Here is a 13,484-nt window from a genome sequence, read left to right as displayed (position 1 = left end):
TTTAACCCAGGAGGCTAGAGTAAGAGACATTTCTGAGAGGTGCTAACTTCCTTCCTGACAGAGGATTCATGAAATTGACTTGCCATTCCATCTTTTCTTTCTTTCTTATTGGGCCAGAAATTGATTTAAACTTTATTCTGTTCTGTAAGGCTACATTTTAATGTCCATTAAAGTAGCTTGAACTTCTCCAGCTGCATAAAATCAGGTGGATCTTAAATGGTTTTGAGCTGTACATTAAAAAAAATTGCAAATAGGAAACTGCCTGAGCTAATAAAATGGCTTTTGGTACACAGTGTTACACAAAGGGCAAATACTTGAACCTTGACCCCAAAGTGCCAAGCTTTTCCTAGGTGGGAACTGAATTCAGAGAGATTCAGATGCTTTTGAGTTTTATCAATGTTAAAAGAAGCCAACAACAATTCTTATAAGTTTCTTAATAGCAGAGAAAGATTAAACCATGTAGACCCTAGACAGTACAGTGATCCATGAGTGAGCAATTTTAAGTGGTGGAAAGAAGCTTGGTAAAAGTAGGATTCTTCACTTAGAGGAAATTAGACTTGAGCAAGTTTACTCCCCTTCTCTCTACTCCCATTGCCTTCTTTGTAAGTTGGTTCCCTGATGAGAGAAATAGAAGCATTGACTATGGCAAAATCATGTCCTGGGTGGCCAAGGTAGGAGATGGGAAAGAGTAATGACAACTACATTCCAATGGCAAGGGCTAGAGAAAGAGCATAGTTAATTTTATGTTGCTAAGCTCCCCTGCCACCCCTTTGACTATTACAGCAGCTTGGTAACTTTAGCTTATAGTTATCTACCATAGTTTATAACTAATGTATTTTCTTAACCTGGAAATAGCAAAGTTCTCCTTCAGTGATCTCCGCAAAGACTATATTTTTCCTCTAAAACTAGAAGGTTTCAGAGTAGCAAGGATATAAGGAAAGAGAGATTACTAAGGAAAAATCTCTAAAGCAGCAGAACCTTTTTCCCAACCTCATTATCTCTTCTTTTTTCTGATCCCTGCAAAGAAGTTATATAATCCTGAAAACAGATACTCCCCAGGTGATTGGGGATGGAATAAAAAGGTTAGGACATTTCTTCCTTTGTTTCTCTCTCTGTTTCATGCCCATACCAGGAACTCTACTCTGGTCATCCAAAAACAAAGTGTGCACTTGCTGGTTCTTCCGCTTTATGATAAGGAGAATCATCATGAGGAAAGTTAGTACAATAAGTCTCCTCCAAAGAATCTAATTTAAGATGTGATTAGATGAAATACTTCTTAGATACAGATAAATAGAACACAGAAAATAGATGGCCTTGGTTCTTGACACCATTATGAGCACAACAATAATAATGAGTAAAGAAAATTCCCCATTTAGATAAGTTGTTCTAGTCATAACTCTCCTCTCCTCTCCTCTCCTCTCCTCTCCTCTCCTCTCCTCTCCTCTCCTCTTCTCTTCCTCTTCCGTTCCTCTTCCTCTTCTGTTCCTCTTCCTCTTTTTCTGGCAGGTAAATTACTTTCCATCCATATTTGAATGAAATTGCAATGCCACCTAGTGGTTGTGAAAGTATCATTCACCATATAAGGATTCATCTTTAAGGATAATTCTAAAGCAGGAGTTTTTAATCTGTGTGTGTGTGTGTGTGTGTGTGTGTGTGTATGATGAACCCCTTTGACAGTCTAGGGAAGACTACAGACACATTCTTAGAGTTATGCTTTTAAATGCATAAACTAAAATACATAGGATTACAAAGGAAACTGATTGTAATTAAATACACTTATCAAGGCAGCTAGATGGCGCAGTGGGATAGATTGCCAGGCCTGAAGTCAGGTCGACTCATTTTCCTGAATTCAAATCTGTCCTCAGACACTAGCTGCATGACCATGGGCAAGTCTCTCTCTCTTTTTTTTTTTTTTTTAAGCAATCGGGTTAAGTAACTTGCTCAAGGTTACACGGCCAGTTATTTCTGGGTGTGGTGCTAAGTGTCTGAGCCCGGGATTCGATCTCCAGGTCTTCTCAACACTGGAGCCGGTGCTCTTACTCGCTGTGCTACCTGGCCGCCCCCGTGGGCAAGTCTCTTAACCCTGTTTGCCTCAGTTTCCTCATCTTTAAGATGATCTGGAAAAGGAAATGGCAAATTACTCTATTTTCTTTGCCCAAACCAATCAACCAAACAACCAACCAACCCACCAACCTGAATAGGCCTACAAAGAGTCAAACATGACTGAAAAGATTGAATAGCAACAACAACCGTTATCAAAATAAATATAAAAAAATAAGTTTCTAGACCACAGGTTACTTAGTCAATAGTCTTTATTAATTACCTTATATGTGTCAGGAACAAAGTAAGGCAAAAGACAATCATTACTCTCAAAGAGTTTACAGATTAATTGGTGTGGGTGGGGATGCAGGGAGAGGAAGAACAACATGCTAACAACTTTGTTGCAATAAATTGTAGATAATTGAGGGAAGTCACCAGCATTAAGAAGGCTTGGGAAAGGCTTTTTATAGAAGGTGGAATTTTAGGGGTTAAGATTCCATATTCTAAAGCTAAGACAAAATTTATAATAGCTAGAATGAGTCATTAGGTCTAGAATTAGAATATGATAATTAAAGAAATATGAAGAAAGGGGTGAGAACCTGGCTTCAGGTGATTCATTAACAGCTAATCATGAGACTTCAGGAAATCTTTCCTGAATATGATAGAAAGGAACAGTGTGATATATTAAAAGTTTTCATGAAATGTTTTAGGGTGGAACCAATTTTCAGGTTAAACAACTAATGCCTACATCTGTATGGACTGGTTAAAGCATTGGTTAGCTTTTTGTTTGCCTTTTTTTTCCCTTACAAAGTACACAAGACTTTCGAAGAGAACACTGGATCAATACTAATTTCCATTTCTTCATTTGACCTACAAAATGAATCTTGGAAATATTCTCTAATTGAAGAGATGGAAAAAAGTTGGTGTGGATAATCATGATGATCTTACATTTTCATTTTAAAAGCCCTTACATTTTAATAAAAAAGAATAATGAAGGAAGGATTCTCAGAATCTTTATGTCATTGTGTAAAAGGGTAAACTATTTTAAAGGTAATTTGGTGACCATGTGGAACTACATGTTTTCAAATGCCATCAAACCACATTTATTTAGTGGATTTAGAACCTGTAAGTGAAATTTGTGTTAAGACACAGTTCTGCTTTTGGAAGAATTTGCACATTAACATGATTTCAGAGTCTTATTTTTAAGTTGTTTTCTTTTTTAATAAGATGATGGAAGCCTTAGCTGGCTTATGAACTTACCAAATGCTCAGTGTAGTCTGACAAACTTTGACCAAAGACATTGGAGCAATTTTAAAATGTCCGCAAATATTTAATGCCCCTTTAGAGCAAATTAGGCTTTAGTTTTTGAGGTCTCATCGAAAGGACCCCACACAGATAAATTGAATACTATGCAGTTTACTATCTCAGAAGGACAAAAGGCTGATTCAACCCTGAAGGGATTTGAACCTGTGGTTCCAGGGAGTCTAGCTGAGGTTTAAACCACTAAGACATTTCCTCTAGCTTATGGTATAGTATAATATATTCCATTCCTTCTCATTTTTCCACCCAAACTAGCAGGATTTTGGGGTTTCATGGGAAAGCTAGTAGCAATGACATTGGGTTCTCATTGCCAACCAACCCACAGTTCCAATATTTTAATATGGTGAATGTCTCTGTGTGGGGGGCAATCATGTGATAGAAAGGTTCAAACATACCATTGTTCTCATATTTGGATCATAATTTTACCAGAGAGCTTATGTTTCTTATCTTTGTTTAATAAAGAGATTTCCATAGACAAACTAATAGGCAATTGTGTGGCATATTGGAAAAAGCCTAGGGTTTAATATATACAAGACCCAAATTTGAATCCTAGCTCCATCATTTAACCAGTTGTATGACCTTTGGCAAGTAGCTAACCCTTTCTGAGTCTCAGTTTCCATGCCTGAAAAACAGGAATAAATGATACTTGTAATACCTACCTTGGAAAGTTTTCATGAGACTAAAATTAGATAGTATATAAAATATATGAGATGAAATATGAAAAATACTAGATTCTGTTTATACAAGGACAAAGAAGAAATAGTCTCTTCCCTAAAGAAGCTGGCATTTTGTTGAGATAAATGTCTATAAAAGAAACAATATGGGGGTGGCCAGGTAGCACAGCGAGTAAGAGCACTGGCTCCAGTGTCGGGATGACCTGGGGATCAAATCCTGGGCTCAGACACTTAGCACCCACCCAGAAACACCTGGCCGTGTAACCTTGAGCAAGTTACTTCATCCCGATTGCTTTAAAAAAAAACAATATGTGCATAAATGAATAAGTAAAGACAAAGTAATTTGTAGGGAAAGGACACTAGCAACTAAAAGAATCAGGAATAGTTTTGGTTAGGAGGTGGCATGTGAAATGGACTTGTAATAGAAGTGAATAAACAATAATCCTAGAAAGGTAAACTGTAGCCAGATTGGTAAAGATTTGAATATGGGCCCAGTAATTAATTTTACTTATATTTTCTGAGGATCAACCTACTCTATTATGGGGATCTTCCCTGCTCCTCCTCTAAAGAGCCTACTCTGTTGCCTCATTATGGAATGGAGGCTCCTGGGCTCCTGAAGGTTATGCCAGCAGAACACAAGGTCCGACTTTTATACCAAACTACAAGAGTTTTGTGTTTGGACACAGCAATGGTGTAAGATGGATAACACTAGCACACAGAAGGGTTGCTAGCACAGGTTCACTCTTGAGCTGGTTGGTAAGACAGGCAGGTCACTAAGACAGCTTCAAAGTGGTTAATAATCTTACTTTATTCTAGTCTAGTCTTCTTGAAAGAGTTGCTGATAATGGCAGCACAACTCCTACAGCATTCTCTAATCACCCTTCTTGCAGGGACTGGCAAGAAGGGGGGGCAACTACCTCTAAGTATCAATGGGGTCAATTGAAAGAGGCACAACTTGTGCACTCCCCTAAATATCCTCAACCTTAATGGGGGCCAGTTGAGGCAAATACAGATTCCCCACCAATCCTTGATGGGGTCCAGTGAAAGCACACACAGCATTCCAGCTTGTGCATTCAACCATAAAGGTTCCCCACTCCTTGACCAGTGCCCCCTTGCTTTATAGGGCAGCAGACAAAGAGGCAAATTGCCAGCAGTAGCCTCACAAGTTTACATCACCTCATTACTGTATCTTACTGAGCAGTTGCAGTGGATGTTTACAATTTAAGCACAAATATTTATATTATTTATCACTATATAATGCTGTGCAAGTGTGGAAGTGTTTTGAACCATAAATGTGAGAACTCATATCTAATACCTGGGAACAAGAGATTGTTATGGCTATACATCCTGGTTAAATTGAACTCTAAGAAATAATAACAAAACTCCACTTCACATACATTAAAATCCACCTTACTTACAAATGGACTGTATGTTTCTTGTCCAAGGATTAGCTTAGCTAAGCAAGAAAACTGGCAAAGGGGTCACAAAGAGTTGAACACAACTAAAAAATGACTTAACATCAAAATCAAAGTTATCCATTTTATGTTTTGTAATATTTTTAATTCCTTGTTTGGTAAAGAATTTATTTCCTACTTATAGCTGTGAAAAGTATGTGATCTGCTTGTCTTCTATTTTTTTAATGATATGATATTTAATAATAAAGGTCACTTATGCAATTAGAATATGTTTTGAAATATGGTAAAAGATGATTTTCTAAACCTGTATAAAAGATTTTCTTCTTGTTTTCCAAGTTTTTTTTTTTTGGAGCAAAGCAAGTTCTTTCCTAAGTGATTTATTTTTTCTGGTTTATCAAACAGTGGGTTAATGAGTTCCACTGTTTCTGATTCTCTCCTTATTGTGGTTCTATTATCAACCCCATTATTTTAAAATAAATACCAAATGCTTGTGATGATTGCTGCACTATGCTATAGCATGGGGTTCAGAAGTGTTATTTTCACTTCATAGCTACCTCTTTTCATTAATTCCTTTGGTTTTTCAAATCCTTTACTTTTTAAAATGAATTTTGTTTTTACTCTGTAAAGTATCCATTTGATAATTTTATTGGTATATCATTAAAATTGCAAATTAATTTGATGTTTTAAATAATCTTTATTATGTTCCCATGGTCTAGATGTGCTAAAAATATATTTTTTTCTGCTATTAAAGCACTTTACAATTGAATCTAAGTGCTTTGTTTCTTTTTGGTAGATTGATCTTACTGTATTTTACTAATGTTCAATTATTTAAAAATAGATACTCCTTCCTATTATTGCTTTTTGAATTTTATTATAAGTATATAGAAATTCATTTGATTTTTGATGGTTTATTTTGAAGCATGTGACTTTGATGAAGCTATTTTTTCAATTAGTAACTTTGCTCATTCCCTAGGACTTTCTAATTAAGCCACCATGTGACCAGCAATCAAACATAGTTTTATCTCCTCTTTACATATCTTTATGTCTCTAATTTCTTTTTCTCGTCTTATTGTTGTTGTTGGCATTTCCAGAACTATATAGAATACTAGTGAGGAGAGTGGGAATTCTTGCTTTACTCCCACATTTATTGACAAAGTTTCTAGTGTCTTTCCATTGCATATGATGTTTCTCTTTTTAAAATTTTAGATAGTTATTTTTATGTTATTAAAAGGTCTCTCTATATTTTATAGGACTTTTAGCATTAATGAGTATTGTAATTGGTCAAAAGATTTTTCTGCATTGAATGAGATAATTATATAGTTTTTAATAATTTTTCTTTAGTATGATAAATTATGTGTATTGTTTTCTAATGTTGAACCATCCTTGAATGCCTGGTATGAATTCAACTTGGTAATAATGAAGCTATTCTTGGAAAATTGCTTTGGAGAGTTTGATGGAATTTTCTTTAAAAATTTTGAATCAAATATTCATTAATGATATTGATCTCTAGATATTAGAATTATATGGTAGAATGCTTCCTATTTCAAATTTTGAGAATAATTTGTGTAGCATTTGTATTATTATTAAAGGTTAGATGGAATTTTCCTGTGAATTCCTCAGATTCAGTAATTTTCCTTTCTATCTAGTTATGTTCCATTCCCCCTCACCTCCGTGAGATTGGATTTTTAAGATTTCTATTTGATTTTCTGTTAGACTGGTTATTTTATATTTTTGAAAGTATTCCTTAATTTCTTTTATGTTCTCAGCTTTTGTAGCATATAGATGTTGATACTAGATTCTGACAATTTAAAAAATTTCTTCTAGTTTTGTTAAAATTTCACTTTGTTATTTTGTTCATTTGATTTTATTCCATCTTTAAAAAACAGGTTTGCTATAGGTTTATAAATTTTATTAGTGATTTCAAAGAATCACATTTCAGATACATTTTATTTCTATAATGTTATTTTGGTTTCCAATTTGTCTATGTCTATTCTAATTTTTGCTATTTCCCATTTTGTACTTATTTTGGGTTTGTTTGCTTCCAATTTAAAAAAAATAATATTCAGCTAATTTCTATTTTATTAGTACATGATTTAGGAATATCATGTATTCCTTGACACTTGTAAACTAAATCCAATAAATTTTGTAATAATTGTTTCATCATTATGATTTTTTAAAATAATCATTTTATGATCTTTTTCTTTGAACCACTCATTATTTAGGATTTTATGTTTAAATCTCCACTTGAATCTGTGATTTTTGTTTGTGCTCTATGAACTTATAAGAATTAAAAAATTATTTTATGATCTCTAAAGGATGTGTTTATTATTTCTGCTATGTTCCTCTGATTTGCTCATTTCACTCAGAATCGGTTCATGTAAGTCTTTCAAGTTTTTCTGAAATCTGCCTACTCATCATTTCTTATAGCACAATAGTATTCCATTACATTGATATACCACAACTTGCTTAGTCATTCCCCAATTGATGGGCATCCCCTCAATTTAAATTTTTTTTGCCACCACAAAAGGAGCTGCTATAAAATTTTTTGTATATGTGATCCTTTCCCCTTTTTAATTATTTTTATGGGATACAGATTTAGTAGTGGTATTGCTGGACCAATGGGTAGGCATAGTTGTATAGCCCTTTAGACATAATTCCAAATTGCTCTACAGAATGGTTGGATTAGTTCACCACTCCACCAACAATACATTAGTCTTAGAATTTTCCCATATCTTCTCCAGCATTGAGCATTTTCCTTTTTTGTCATATTAGTCAATCTGATAGGTGTGAGGTGGTATCTCAAAGGTTTTTTTTAAAAAGGTCCATTTCTCTAATCAATAGTGATTTAGAGCATTTTTTTCACAAAATTATAGATAGCTTTAATTTCTTCCTCTGAAAACTACCTGTTCATATCCTTTGACCATTTATCAAATAGGGAATGTTTTCTTGTATTCTTATTAATTTGACATTTCTCTATATATTTTAGAAATGTGGCCTTTATCAGAATCACTGGCTGCAAAAATTGTTTTCCATCTTTCTGCTTTCGTTCTTATATTCGTTTCACTGGTTTTCTTTGTAGAAAACCTTTTTTAATTTAATGTAATCAAAAGTATCCATTTTGCATTTCATAATGCTCTCTCTTGTTTAGTCATAAATTCTTCCCTTCTCCATAGATCTGACAGGTAAACTATTCCTTGCTCTCCTAATTTGTTTATGGTATCACCCTTTATGTCTAAATCATTTACTCATTTCAACCCTATATTGGTATAAGGTGTGAGATGTTTGTTTCTGCCTAGTTTCTGCTATACTATTTTCTAGTTTTCTCAGCAGTTTTTTTCAAATAATGAGTTCTTATCCCATTAGCTGGAGTCTTTGGGTTTATCAAACAGTAGATTAGTATAGTTAGTGTGTCTTGTGTACCTTACCTATTCAACTGATCCACCACTCTATTTCTTTACCAGTACAAAATAGTTTTGATGATTGCCACTTTATAATATAACTTTAAATCTGATATGGCTAGGCCACCTTCTTTTGCAATTTTTTCATTAACCCTTTATATTATTGGCCTTTTGCTCTTCCAATTGAATGTTGTCATTTTTTTTAGCTCTATAAAATAGTTTTTGGTAGTTTGATTGGTATGGCCAAAGTTTTTTTTTACCAGGAATAAATGAAAATCTCCTATTAGAGGTTCACTGCTCCCCCCCACCCCAACCCCAGTAGAATTATACAGATGGCACATTGGATAGAATATTATGTATGGAGTATTGGAAGACATGAGTTGAGATACAACCTCAGACAATAACTCTGTGATCCTGGGCAAGTCACTTAACTTTGCCTCAGTTTCCTCACCTGTAAACTGAGCTGAAGGAAATGGCAAACCACCCCAGTATCTTTTCCAAGAAAACCCCAATTTGGGTGACAAGGAGTCAAACATGAGTGAAATGACTGAACAGCAACAATTATACTAAGTCTTGTAGATTATGATATTCTTGGTTGTAAGCTTTCATATTTTGCCTTTTGCAATGGTGTCTTCTAAGATTATTTTCTCCTTCCTAGTAATTGCTGCTATGTTTTTGGAGAATCTAACTATGTTTCCTTGGTATTAAACTCTTTCTTTCTGGCTATTTGCTATATTTTTTTCTTTCACTTGGAAACTCTGGATTTTGGCTATGACATTCCCTGGATTTTTCATTTTGAGTTTTCTTTAATGAGGTGAGCATTGTTTTATTCTCCCTCTAGCTATATCAAATCCAAACAGTTTTAATTTATGATTCCTTAAAAGATGACATCATGATCTTATTTAGTTATTTTTTTGTTCATAGTTTTTAGGGAGTTTAGTGGTTCTTAAATGATCTTATAATCTTGTTTTCTAGGTCGATTGCTTTTGATGGAAGATTTCTTCTTTTTCTAATGTTTTTGCCCCAGGATTTAACCTAATGCCTATCATATAGAGGATACTAATAAGTGATAATTGACTTTTTAAAAACATTTTGATATTAAAAAAATTCTCTGTCTTTTTGTGTCATTTATTTGTGTTTAGTCATTCTAATTTTCAGGGAGTTTGCCACCTACTTAAAGTTTTCCACCTTCTGTTATAAGTTATTTATTCTCTTTCCAATTCTTTCAACCATAGTTCTTATTTCATTTCTTTCAGGTACACTTGTAGTCTTGGTCAAGTCATTTTCTTCTCTAAGTTTCTACTTGTAATTGATTCAGAGTTTTATTTCTTTTATGCTTTTACCTCTTGGACATCATTTCACCAATCATATTTCTTCATATGGGTTTTAAATTTTTATTTAAATCTTATTTAAATATTTATAAATTTCAAATTAGATTTTAAATCTTCCTCTGTTTACTTATATTTATAACCTCAGTTCCTGATTTAGTATGCTACACCACAGCTGAACTCTGTCCTATCTTGTACCCTTGACTTATCCTGTCAGACCTTTTTAGGTCTTGTCTTTGATTTTCTGGGTTGATTCCATCGGTTCTTACGTCTCCAAGGTGGGTCTGAGGTCAGAACACTGGATGGTTTCAATGTACCTGGTCAGGGCTCTGCAATCATCTAGTTCCCTTGAGGCATCCATATTTGGGATGCTTCTGTGGTATTCTGGATCGATCCCCTGGGGCATCCCTGGTTGAGGTACAGTTGAAGACTTTTATCTGCCCATTGATATCACCATTCGTAACTAGATGAATTGCTGGTACAGGCTTCATCATCCCTGGAGTATGCCTAGATGAATGTTGCTATAATCTATTAATCTGAGTTTGTGGTGGCCTCTGTGGTAGCTTTTAGTTTTCTTTTTCTATAGTTCTGAATTGGATAAAGGAATTTATCAGTATCTTTCTTTGGATTTCCAAATAAGATTAGTGGTAGAGCAAGTATGCTCGATCCCAGATAATATTTTCTGTAGAGGGGTGCTAGAAATGTTAACTATAGCCAAAAGACAAGAAAAAGAAGGTTAGGGAATAGGCATTGGCAAAGAGAAAGTAATATCATTCCCATTTGTGGATGATATGATGATTTAATTATACAGTCCTGGAAAAATAGCAAAAAAATTAAAATAATTCCTTCAGAAAAGTTTTAGAATATAAAATAATAACAAAATTAAGAGCATTACTGTGTATAACTAGCAAAATCCAGGAACAATGGTTTGTGATAGAAATAACATTTAAAATTGCAAAAACTATGTTAAATATGTGTGTTATCTTTTTAAGATATACACAGTGCTTATATGAATATGTTCATAAAGCAATGTCTAAAGAAGTAAAGGAAGAACAAAATAATTGGAGAGATCAATCAATTGAGAAGCCTACTATGTGCTAGTCATTGTTCTAGGTCCTGGAGATACAAAGGAGAAAATCAAACAATCCCTAAGCTCAAATAGTTTTTTTTCAATTTATTGGGGGCAGATGAAATGGACATATGTTGATATAAACAAAGTAGATTCAAGGACATTTTTGTGGAAAGAACACTAGAAGGTGGGAGTACCAGGACAAGAATCATGTGGAAGGGAACACTTGATCTGAGGTTTGTCGGAGACTTGGTACTCAGAGAGTCAGAGTTGAGGAGTGAATCCATTCCAGTCATAGAAAGCATTCAGTGTAAAAGCATGGAGATAGGAAATAGAAGTGCAAGAAGAGCAATATGAAGTCCAAGTTTTTCCACAGGGACTGCTAATTAGAGTAGGTGTAACAAGACTGGAAAGGTATGCTAGGGCCAGATTGTGAAGGTTGTTAAATACCAGATAAAGGCATTTTTATTTGATCCTAAAGAGAATAGGAAACCCCTGGAGTTTATTGAGAAAGAGAGTGACATGATCAGACCTAGAAAAATTGCTCTGGGAATTACATGAAGTTTTGTGTGGGGAGAGATTTGAGTGAGGAAGGACACTGCAATAGTGTCAGACTGGACATGTCAATTTAATAACTATGCAGATGACTTCCAGATCAATATATCCAGCCTGAATCTCTCTCCTGAGCTCTGGTCCCTCAATATTAATTGTCTGCTGGGCATGTTGAACTAAGTGCACCATAGACATCTCAAATTCACTATATTCAAAACCCTCTTACTGTATAGCATACCACCATCTTTCTAGTCACCCAGGTTGGCAAACTTTTTATCATCCTCAACTCCTCACTCTCACTCCATGTATCCAATTCGTTGTCAAATCTTGTCATATCCCTCTCCTCTACATATAAAGTAGGCATTGCTCCTCTCTCTGTGCAGAGTAATCACTATAGTTGTCTAAATCACCTTTCACCTATACTCCTACAATCACCTCCTATACCTTTTGTTTCCCCTCTCAAAATAATGTGTAATTGTGTATGTATACATATAAAATAAAATAATTTGGAGGTACCATATAATGCCTTTCAAATTCACAAAGATGATAAATGGTGGAAAATATTCAATGTCAGAGGAGCAGTGGGGGAAAAATAGGCATGCTAATTCGTCATTGATGTAGGTGTGAATTATTCCAACCCTTCTGTAAAGCAATTTGAAATTATGTTAGAAAAGTTGCTAAGTTTATGCCCTTTGACTCACTGCTCAGTTTACACCCTAAGGAGGTGTTATTAATAGCAGAAAAGTCCAAGCTGTGCAAAAATATTCATAGTGTCACTATTTATAATAGCAAAAATCTAGAAACTAACTGTATGCCCAACAATCTGGGAATGACTGAATAAACCACTATATGTGAATGTAATGGAACATTATTGCTCTTTTGGAAAGTTAAAAAAAAGAAGAATTTGGGGAGACATGGGAATGCTCATATTCAGATGCAGGACAGATAAAGCAGAGCCAAAAAAGAGACAACTACAGCAAAATAATTCGGGTCAAATACAGTGGACAATGGGGGTAGTAAATTATTAAAGATGTTATACATCTCTTGTTTCTAGCTAGCTCCAAAAGCTGAAAATGACAAGGGTGTTTTTTTTTTTCTCCACCACTCTTTAAGTTAATTTGACTGAAGTGTTTTCAGGTAAAGAAATTTGGTAGGGGAGGGATTGCTTGTGTACTTGTTGAATGTGCCCATAATATCAAAACAAATGTCTTGATAAAGAACAGGAAGAGGCAGGTAGGTGGTACAATGGATAGAGTGCTAGACCTGCAATAAGAAAAACCTGATTTCAAATCCCGTCTCAGACACATGTGTGTATGCATATATGTATGTATATATACATATATACGCTAGTTTATTATTATCATTAGTAGTAGGAGTAGTATGAACAGGTACAAATGAGTTGGTATCTGCACTGTTGAAGGACGTATCCATTTTGATCAGAGCAGTGATCTATTCAGTACAGAATTAAGTATGTATTCAGATTCTGTCTCCTCCTACTCACCCCATCTCCCTAATTGCAGTTTCAATGACATGGGAATCAGAGACATTTTTGAGATATAGAGGCAGGCTGGTCTCATCAGTTAGTCAATTAGTCAACCAACAAGCTCTAATTAAGTACCTTCTATGTGCTAGGTAATGGGGATATAAAAAAAAATGAAACAATTTCTGTCCTTGAGAACTTTAACTAT

The sequence above is a fragment of the Petaurus breviceps genome, unplaced genomic scaffold, assembly GCF_028583685.1.
Source record: "Petaurus breviceps papuanus isolate PSGF00001 unplaced genomic scaffold, PetGlider_PUasm1.0 90977, whole genome shotgun sequence".
Classification (NCBI taxonomy): domain Eukaryota; kingdom Metazoa; phylum Chordata; class Mammalia; order Diprotodontia; family Petauridae; genus Petaurus; species Petaurus breviceps.
This window is presented reverse-complemented; position numbering follows the sequence as displayed.